We start from the raw sequence: 10,480 nt of genomic DNA, 5'->3' as shown, positions 1-10,480 counted from the left end.
ATATTAATATATAAATATAAATTTGGTGGAATGCAGTTCCACCCATCACACTACCGTTAGGTGTACTCATTGCTGACCCACCACAGACAAGTAATGTGAACAAAACTTTAACACTTTTTTTGTACACACTGAATAAGACTTGGATGTTTTACTTACTGCAGAATAATCTAGGGAATACTGAACGATATATTTCACTCAATAATAGTATTTTATAGGTCAATCTGTGCTAATAACAGTGAGCAAAAACTCATAATATTTCTGTTCTAGTAGACTTACTTAAAATTTTAGTGTGTAGGCGTAACAACTGCTAAACAGAAAAAGTTTACCTCTGTAAAAATAGAAAAATCTACCTCTGATTGGGTAGATGGTGGGTTAAAAGCTTTTGTTGCTATTCCGATTTGTTAAGAAATTTGGAATTATGAACTTTTTTGAAAATTGATTTACGTATCCATATTATATAATAAAACAATTTATATAAAAGTAATTGAAAACTATAAAACACTTTAAAGAGGTATTTAAATTGTTTCCCTCTGTTACATGAATTATGTATTTTATACAACTAGGGATTTATCTGTGGTGAATCTGAGGGCCGGAGAGTTTAATAAAATTATTTAACTTCACACCGCTAGATGGGAGAAAAATATTAGGCCCATGAAAATGTGTGCTTCCAGATCTGGCATGTTTTTTCTAGTTCGCCATTGCATTTTCACTTGATTTTTCTGACTCCAGTTTCAATTTGAAGGCAATAAGTCCTTGATTTAAAGTCCTGAAGGACAGATGAACTCTTCTGCCCATGGAGAATATAATTCTCCTTCTGTCCTGCATAATTAAGCACATAACTGGGTTTCTATTTCATATCTCCTAAATACACCTTTTTCTGTGTGTGTGTGTGTAAGCTAGAGAACCCAGTGCATCTAATCTGTACATTATTCTGACATATAGATATTAACTCTTTAAGCTGAATTTCTAAAGTATCTCAATTGATAATAATCCACTGTTTACATCCTGAGAAGTTAAAGCACTGATAGACTTCAGCATTTTATAATTATAACTAACTTGATTACTTTATAAATATAAAATTAAACCATATATTGGCCTTTTTCTTTTTGTGTCTATGGAATTGGCTGGTTATTTTTTGCCTTTATGGAAAGATACAATTATGAGATTATTAAAATCCTATTAATACATGTGGACACTCTTTATAAGATTAAGTTTCTCTCTCCGTAGTAGTCAGCTATATGTTTTCCAAAGATTTTGCCTTTACCTGTGAGCAACATCTTGTATATTATACATGCCAACTGACAGTGTGATAGCCTGATAGAATCCTGATTCAAAGATGGTAAGACAATAATAAAAAGCAGTCAAAAATATTCAATAAAAGATACAAAAGTAGATGAAAAATATTTGTTTCCTGTATATTTGAGCTTGCATCAGGAATTCTATAAATAATTTTGTAATGACCACAGAGCTCTAAAACAGAACTCATTAGTAAACATACAGAAACTCCAAATAACTAGGCTTGAGATGCCTCCCCCCATCCAAACAAAAAAAAAGAGAGAAAAATATTTAATTAAGACAAATTGGTATTTCCTGTGATTGCAAATTAAACGTAAGGTTGAAGAGATACAGAACTTAATAAAGACTGTACTATTTTGATTCTGGAAACAACTCGTAAATTAAAGTGAAATTCCTCCTGTTTAACACATTAACTTTTACCATTCTGGAGGAGTAAGTTTATTCTCCTCTCTGAATGTTGTTTATGGTGAAAGAAACAAAGATGCATTCATCATTACATTATCGTATTTTCTATTTTCAAGTTCTTCTAGGAATTTTTCAGAGAAGCTTGTGGACCTCTTTAGGTATACCCAGAATTTCCCAATAAAGAAAGCATCACTAAACTTCTGAGGTCCATGAATAGCATGCTAGCTTATAGGTTGTATAGCTACATCTGAAGGCTGATTAATGAGTTCTATTATTTTTTCCATCATTTTCTTCAGCATTAAAGATCACATTTTTCATATGAGTAATTTTCCAGAAATTGGCACAATATTTTAATTTGGTAAATATTAATATTGTCCCTTAAGTTAATTGAGATAGACTGAATCATCTAAAACCCAACTGATTTTGATATGTAGGTACAACATACATACATATGATTAGTTTTGTTGATGTGAGTACTTTATTTTCCCCAAAAAAATTTAGACTACAGAGAGATTCTTGAGGTTTATACTATCAGATGTTCTGCAGTTGTCTCAGGCCTCCCATAATCTTGGATAAATGGTCCTAATAACACTGTTTAAACCTCTTTGAGATTTAGTTCCCTCATTTTTAAAATAGAAATGGTAAATCTCATTACCTAGATACAGACAGACAATTTATTTCATAGAATTATCTTGTGATTTTTTATCCCTTTTATCCTTTCCTAAATTAAACTAGTTTAGTTCGTGGATCCAGTTATGCATTATGGAGTCTCCAGAGCCTTTCAAAAGAGCTATATCTAGCTCGTGTACCTCCTTTGCGTTACTTGAACTTATCATAGTCCCCTACTAATCTCTGTAGCTGATCTTACCTTCCTTGTGAATCTTTATCCCATCAAGATGAGATGGTTAATTTCCTCAATCAAAGGCATTGCATTCTCTTGTAGTTTATCTAATCTCTTTTAAGTTTACATATTCAGCCTATTGAAAGTTTTCTCTCTCACATAATTACGGTAAATAGGCTTGAATGGATGATTCAGTGTATTTAGAGAAATTACTAATCTCTGAGTTCTGTTACCTTCTTTTAGTCCCCTTCATGGTATCTGAACACATTAATATATAAGAACTTAACGTACCTTGTAGTTGTGGAGAAAACAAGTTTTTATAAGGATTCAGTTTTTCTTGATTTTCACTGTTCTCTATTGCATATTGAGTAATTTGGTGTCATCCAGTGGATTATTTAGTCCAAGGAATGTCTCATGATTGCTAAGCCACATCCTGGCCTACTGGACCATAATCTGAGCCTCTTTGAGCAAATTCATCAAAGATGCAGGACCCTGTGGTGCACAGTATTTCACACGTAGTATTTCCACGCCCACCCAGACCTCACGCTGACCGGTGAGCACCACAGAGCCTCGGTTCCCGCCCACACCTCTCCCTCCACACCTCCCAGCAAGCAGAGGGAGCTGGCTCCGGCCTCAGTCAGCCCAGAGAGGGGCTCCCATAGTGCTGAGGTGGGCTGAAGGGCTCCTCAAGCGCCTCCAGAGTGGACACCAAGGTCAAGGAGGCGCAGAGAGCCAGGGCTGCTAGCACATTATCACCTCTCAACAGCTCAGCTTTAGGAGCATAAGGTTCTGAGAAAACCGATTCAATTGTGAAATAAAGGGAGTAAACAATCTGTAGATTCGCACTGGTATTTTCATGATACTAAACAATTTTGCACATGTGAAATAATCTTGAATAATTCACATGGGTTTTATAGAATATAATTAAATGGAGAGCAAAAAAGAGCTTGAAATTATTATACCTAATAATTATATACATCTGCATGATTTATGTGATAGCATAATTTAATGGGAAAAAACTAAGAGTCATGTGATCTGCTTTCTGGGTTTGTTTCTGCTTTGCAGTTATCTTTAAAGGCAAAACCGCTAATTTAATAGTTGATAATTCTAAAACACTGCTTTAAAAAGTTTTAACATGTGCTTATGAGAATAAACTTACTTCTCCCGTTTATCAGTGAGTCTTGTCTCACTAATTCCAGGCTTGTACCAATTTTGTTGTATGTAGCATTACCTACTTGTGTCAACAAATGGGCAGCTCTGACTTGTTTATTACATGGCCATGCACACTCTGGAAAATGTTATTATATATTCAAAAATCAACTTGAACTTGGTATCTGTTAGCAGATGTCTTGGAAGGTCAGGTTGGAAATGAACTAAATGATGAATTCTGACTAGTTGTAATGCAGGAAGCAGAGTAATGCATGCAGATTGTATGCTGCATAGTGAGTCAGCAATTTTGTTTATTCCTACTCATATTCCCTGAACTTTTTTCATAAAATGATTGAACACTAGAGATATATGCTTAACCAGTATGAAAGCAGATGTTAAAAAAAGTCAAAGAATATTCTGCCTACAATTGATCATTACCTAGAAAGACAACACAGTATCTTAGCAGATTGCTGTAAGTGATTAAATTGGGCACGGTGGCTCAAGCCTGTAATCCCAGCACTTTGGGAGGCCGAGACGGGCGGATCATGAGGTCAGGAGATCGAGACCATCCTGGCTAACACGGTGAAACCCCGTCTCTACTAAAAATACAAAAAACTAGCCGGGCGAGGTGGCGGGCGCCTGTAGTCCCAGCAACTCGGGAGGCTGAGGCAGGAGAATGGCGTAAACCCGGGAGGCGGAGCTTGCAGTGAGCTGAGATCCGGCCACTGCACACCAGCCTGGGCGACAGAGCAAGACTCCGTCTCAAAAAAAAAAAAAAAAGTGATTAAATTGGTATCCTCATCAATCAACACTCCAATATCTCTGGAATAGATTTTCAGTTTCATTGGTACATGTCACATGAGAAGGACAAACACATTTCTGTGACCTCAAACTGCAGGACATCTTTGCCTAATATTGGTGGCACCATTTCAGTATGTCAAAGCATTATATATTTATGGAACATTATTTGTCAAAAACTGTTAAAACTTAAGCAAATCACTTGATCTTGAGCTTCCGTTTTTTTTGTTTGTTTGTTTGTTTTTGTTTTGTTTTGTTTTTGTTTTTGGCCAGCACCCTTTTCCTTGAGTTCTTACTCTGTGCCAGGCATCATTACGATTCACATGGATTATTTTCACAAGAACCCTAAACAACAGGTATGTAGTATTTTCCCATTTTATGAAAAAGATAATGGATTTAAAGAAAACATGTCTATTGGCTAAGAACTTAGAGTAAATAGATAAACTCAGTATAATTCTAGGGAGTCTGACTTTAGAATTTGTTTTTACTACCATTATATTAGGCTCAAAGATTTCTCCTTGTTTCAATATTCGGTTGGACCATGGATAACAATATTTTGTTTAGATGTCTTGCAGTAACACCAGAACTACTCGGGTACATAGGGAAAGACTTATGTCTCAGGAGGCTAGCAAAGTTTAGACCCCGGGCCTAAATCTGGCCCACTACTATTGGAAATAAAGTTTTATTAAAGTATAGCCATGCCCTTTTGTTTACATATTATCTAGGGCTGCTTTTGTGTTACAGTCACAGAACCATGTAGTTGTAATAGAGATTGGACTACAAAATAAAATATTTACTACCTGTATTTTTATAGAAATGTAATAACCCTTATGGACTTTATTGCTGGCTTTTGAATCACTTGAAGTATAAATCTCTTACACTTTAGGATGAAAAATCTTTCTCATTATAGCTTTCAAATGTAGTGAAAGATTTTTAGGTGGGGTAGTGGGTTATTAGACCTAGGTGGGGTAGTGGGTTATTAGAAGTATCCAGCAGGTGACACATATATCACAGTGATTTTGGAGATACCAGGTAGAACACCAGGGCTAGAGGGAGATGGAACTGGAAATCAGTGAAGTTGAATCATTCATACATTACAACAAATTTTTAAGGAATGCCTGATTTTTGACAAGGTTGGCAGTGGGTATTTAAGGTAGCATGGTGAAGAAGACAAGAATGTTTCTTGACTTCCTGTGGCTTAGGGGAGATCACTGAAAGTTAGGGACTACCTTTTCATTATAATTCCTGGGGCTGACCATTTAAAACTACTTCTATTTAGTATTCCAGCTTGTGGAAGCAATGCCATGTCCTTCATTCTCTTCTCTACACTTCATACTCCTTCAGTAGTGTTGTTTTCTTTTACAGATACTGTGAATTCCCCCTGTATCCCCCAGTTGCTCACCCTAATTACTCTGCTATTCTTGCCTGCTCCTATTCTTGCCAGCATTTTAGATGCTCTCTCTGTATAAGCAATTATGTCCTCCATTATGACACTTTATCCCAGGTCAACTCTGTGGGCCAGATCTTTCCTTTCTTCTAAAAATCCCAGCATTTTGTTCTAGTCTCTCCTACTACTAATTCCTAGGCTCACCACTACCCTGCTGTTCTGAGTCTAGGAATTTCACAGGGAGTTGAAGTGAAGTTGGAGGAGAAAGAACGTCACGATAGTCAAACTCACTGAGAATTATAGGATTAGTGCCTGAGAGTGTGCAGTGGACACTATATATCTGGAATAAAGCAAAGAATTTAAGGAAGTGTCTCACGAAGCTTCACATATAAAATTACTTCAAATTACTTGGGAAAAGAATACTGCCAAACTGAGAATTGGCAGGGGCCTGAGAGGCAGAAACAAAGAACTTTAGACTGAACTATGTGGGGCTCACAAATATCTGAGCTTCTGTAAATTGATGGAGGATGGGATTCTGATATTTTTAGTAGTGATTTATGGAAGAGAATGTGTTATATTTATTGCATATCAACATTTCAAGGACTAGGTTGTCTCTACCAATTTCTCTCTAGCTCTGGTCCTTCCCTATTAAAAAAATAAAGAAAATCAATTATTTTCATGTGGACCAATTCTGAAACCATTGAAGCTCATGAGAATCGTAGATAATATTAGATCAAATCCAGGATGTAAATAAAGTTGTTTTTCTCTTTTCTCTCTGCACCTCCACTGTAGGTACTTCCTCCTGACAGATGTTCCATATTCTAATTATAATGTTTTGCTTCTACAGGTTTCTAAAACTGCTTTCCTCCTCCAAATCATCCCATTGCATTATCCTTTATTCCGTATTCCGTATCTGCTTTTTAGGCTTTATAGACTTGATTGTCTAAACAAATTCATTATTAGCATCTCCTTCTCACCAACTGTCCACACCTGATCATTCACTTATGACCCACTTTAAATTCATCACTATTTCCAATGTTGTTACTCCTGTCCATCTTCACTTACTCTGTTGGAAGGAAGAAACACATAATTACTTGAATAAAGGGAAAGGATTTGTCTAGCAAAGATCTCAATGTTCCAGAGAGTTTGTTCAAAAACCAATGACTGGGCCACAGAGTTCCTGATTCAGGCTTTCTGGGATGAAAAACAAAAATGAGAATTTGAATTTCTCATTTCTCAGTCGAGTTTCCAGGTTATGCTGATACTGCTGGTCTGGGGACCACAGTTGGAGAGGTGCTGCTGTAGGCCTTCAGGCTGTGTTTGCTGCCTTGTCCCACAATCCTTTGACTTTGCTGTCAGAAATAACTTTTAAATTCTGGTAACATCAGCCGCTGATCATATTCCTAAGGCAGAATTCAGAACAGACTGCTTCCCATGTAGGATCTCTAATAATAAATCCCAGCATTTTGTTCTAGTCTCTCCTACTACTAATGATGCCCTTGGACCCCATCTGTCATATACTGTAAATTAACACCAAACTCCAAACTAATTTCAAATCTCTAGAGACTCCTTGCTTGGTCTTTCTGTTGTCTCTGCACATGCTGATTTCTTTTGTCTGAATGACAAACTGGCTCTCAGGCATTGGTGTACACAGACAATGTCACCTTTCCTGTAAAGCATTCACACTAACCCTGAAAATATTAGTTACTTCATTCTCTACAGTTCTTGTATTTATATATGTTAGCACAATTATGCCATTGTGTTGCAATCATTTTCTGGATATCTTTCTCTAGGAAGGGATTACATATTCCTTTAATGTGCCAATATTGATGGTTTAATTGTCAATCTAGGTCTACATAGCCTTTTACCTGACACATTTTAGATGCTCTCTCTGTATAAACAATTATGTCCTCCATTATGACACTTTATCCCAGGTCAGCTCTGTGGGCCAGATCTTTCCTTTCTTCTAAATGTTTCTTCTATAAATCTTAAAACTAACCAATCCATTATACTAGCAGTAGGTATAGCAGGCAGAGGGCTTTTTCATAGCCTTCAAAACCCCGTTAGAAGAGTCTTGGCTACACCTCATGTAGAATCAACCTTAGAATAATGATATGATAATACTTTATAATAATAGCATATTTACTATTATATCATTGAGAACTTTTTGTGTGTTCGCAGATATCACAATTTATAGCTCACAAATCTTCAAAATAATGTTATCATATGAGTACTGTTGTTAATTCCATATTACAGATGGAGGAATGGAAAAACTAAGGTTTCCAGTAACATTCAGAGTGTAAAAGGCAGTGGGTGATACTGGGTGAACTGGTCTAATTTTAGTACCCTAGATGAAAGGACCACTATCTCTCTAGATGTGTTTAAATTTCACCCTTGCAGATTAACTTGTTTCGATGTTTGCAAGGTTCCCAGGACAATTATGTATCATTGAATTTAAAGTAGATTCCCCTCAAGAAGTACTTTTTCCTACATTCTGCATAGTAGGGATGCCTTGTCCCAGCTGCACATTGTAAGGCTTCTCAGTCGGGTGGCAGTCCAGTGTAACACACCTGTGAGGCAGGACTATGTCCATGACCCTTGGTTCTTGAGCAGAATTTCTAGTTTGGTTGGAGCACTGAGAGAACACAATTCCTTTTCTAGTGCCAGAACCCAAAAATAGATGATGGAGCTTCTAGAAGACCTAAAATAGATTTTATGATTTAGAGGATCCTACAAGTCATGAAGTAGATAAAGTGAGTGCGAAGGAACATGGAATAGAATGAGAGAGTGCTAGAATACAGGATGTTCAACTGAGGATGTTCCGCTGGAATGATGATCTTGATTAGACAAAGGAACTCAATTTATCTAACAGATTGTATTCTTTCACAACAAAATTAGAGGTGGACCTCATTTTGTCTTTGTGATCACTGTACTGCATTGTTGTATATTTATTTGTATTCTTCTCTGACACCATTTAACAAAAGGTTTGATTTTCTCATCTCACTATTTCTATCAGTATTCAAAAAGCAGCAACATTAGCCTCTTTTAATTATGTAATCAAAATTATCTTTAAAATAATGTTCACCTGTTCAGTTAAGCGTCTTCCTATAAATATCTATATGGTGAGTACTGTGGGTAAGTCCGTGGACCAGGTATGTATCACAGATACGTGGATCAGTAAGCCTCAGTCTTACTCTTAAAGAGCTTAAAATTGAACAAAGGAGACTTTAGAGGATTTGATATACTAAAAAAAAAGTTTCAAATCAAGACAGTCATTTGCCACAGGCCACAGTCAAAATCACTCCCTTACCTCCCTTAGTACTTGGCAATGATCCTTGAGAAGGGGACTGCCATGACTGGACACACCTATCAGGAAGATTAGTCAGGAGATCAGTGTTTAAGAAATTATAGCCTAGGAAGTATGACCTGGGAAGAGATGGTATGGAGTAGAGTTCAAAAACTCAGACTTGTCTTATTTCACATCCTAACATACTTTCTTGCTGTGTAATATGGAGCAATTTGTGAAACTTTTCTGAGTTTTATTTCCTTTACTGGTAAGATGAAGATACCATCACCCTCCCTCACAGTGTTGCTGTGATGATTCATATGAATTAAAGTGATTGGCAATTACCAAGTATTCAATAGTTGCTTACTATTAATACAAACAGCAATTATTTCATTGATTAGTGTTGAGGGAAGAAAGATACACATATTAGAGACATTGTATATGTAGAACAAAAAAAATACACTTCCCGGGATGTGAAGAGAAGTGGAAGAAGGAGGTGTCAATGTGACTTTAAAATATTGTTTCTGGGTGAAGGGGAAAAGACAGCATCATTAATAAATGTAAGAACTACAATGATTCCTGCTCCGTAAGCCTTCTCCTGGCAATATAACTAACACTAATAAAATGCAAAGAAGGTGATTTGGAGTCAGCCTTTTATTAACTCATTTTCAGGTCCTCCTATCCCCAAACAGGGAGCTCAGAACTCACTGACTCAGGAAGAGAGCATGACAACAGACCAACAAAATTATGCCGAGTGACCCTGTTTTAGAATCAAAGCCATAGCCACTACAGAAGCCAAAAGCCATTTGTATTTTTTTTTCTTTTTTGCAAATTACTTGTATCCATGTTTTTACTTTTCTTATTATTCATTTCTAACCCATTAAATTCCTAGAGTTTGCACATCCAATTCCAAAATATTCCTCCTCAAAGATGTTTTGTTGATAAATATGTCCTAAAGAATTCAAATATTATGGACTTCTGACTGTAATTTATTTTAAGTATATAGCAATTTAGACAACACTTTAAAAAATAAATAACAATGTAACACTTCATAGTCTTGAGGGGGAAAATATGAAATCTATGTTTCAGTAACTTTGTGACTAATTAAAAATCAAGTGATTCTTACCCACTTGATTAGTAGCCAAATGCACTTGATTAGTTTGTAGTTGCCTGGACCTAAGGAAGGGAATCAGTGTCAGCCAAAATTATAATTGAGACCTGTTAAACACACAGGAAGACTTAATGGCAAAGCTTAAGCTTCCTCCTATATGAGATTATACAGAGTTGATTGTAAAAGCTACAAATTAACAGATGAAGC

Source organism: Colobus angolensis, unplaced genomic scaffold (assembly GCF_000951035.1).
Source record: "Colobus angolensis palliatus isolate OR3802 unplaced genomic scaffold, Cang.pa_1.0 Scaffold118, whole genome shotgun sequence".
Taxonomy (NCBI): Eukaryota; Metazoa; Chordata; class Mammalia; order Primates; family Cercopithecidae; genus Colobus; species Colobus angolensis.
The sequence above is the reverse complement of the archived record's forward strand: the minus strand, read 5'-3'. Positions refer to the sequence as shown.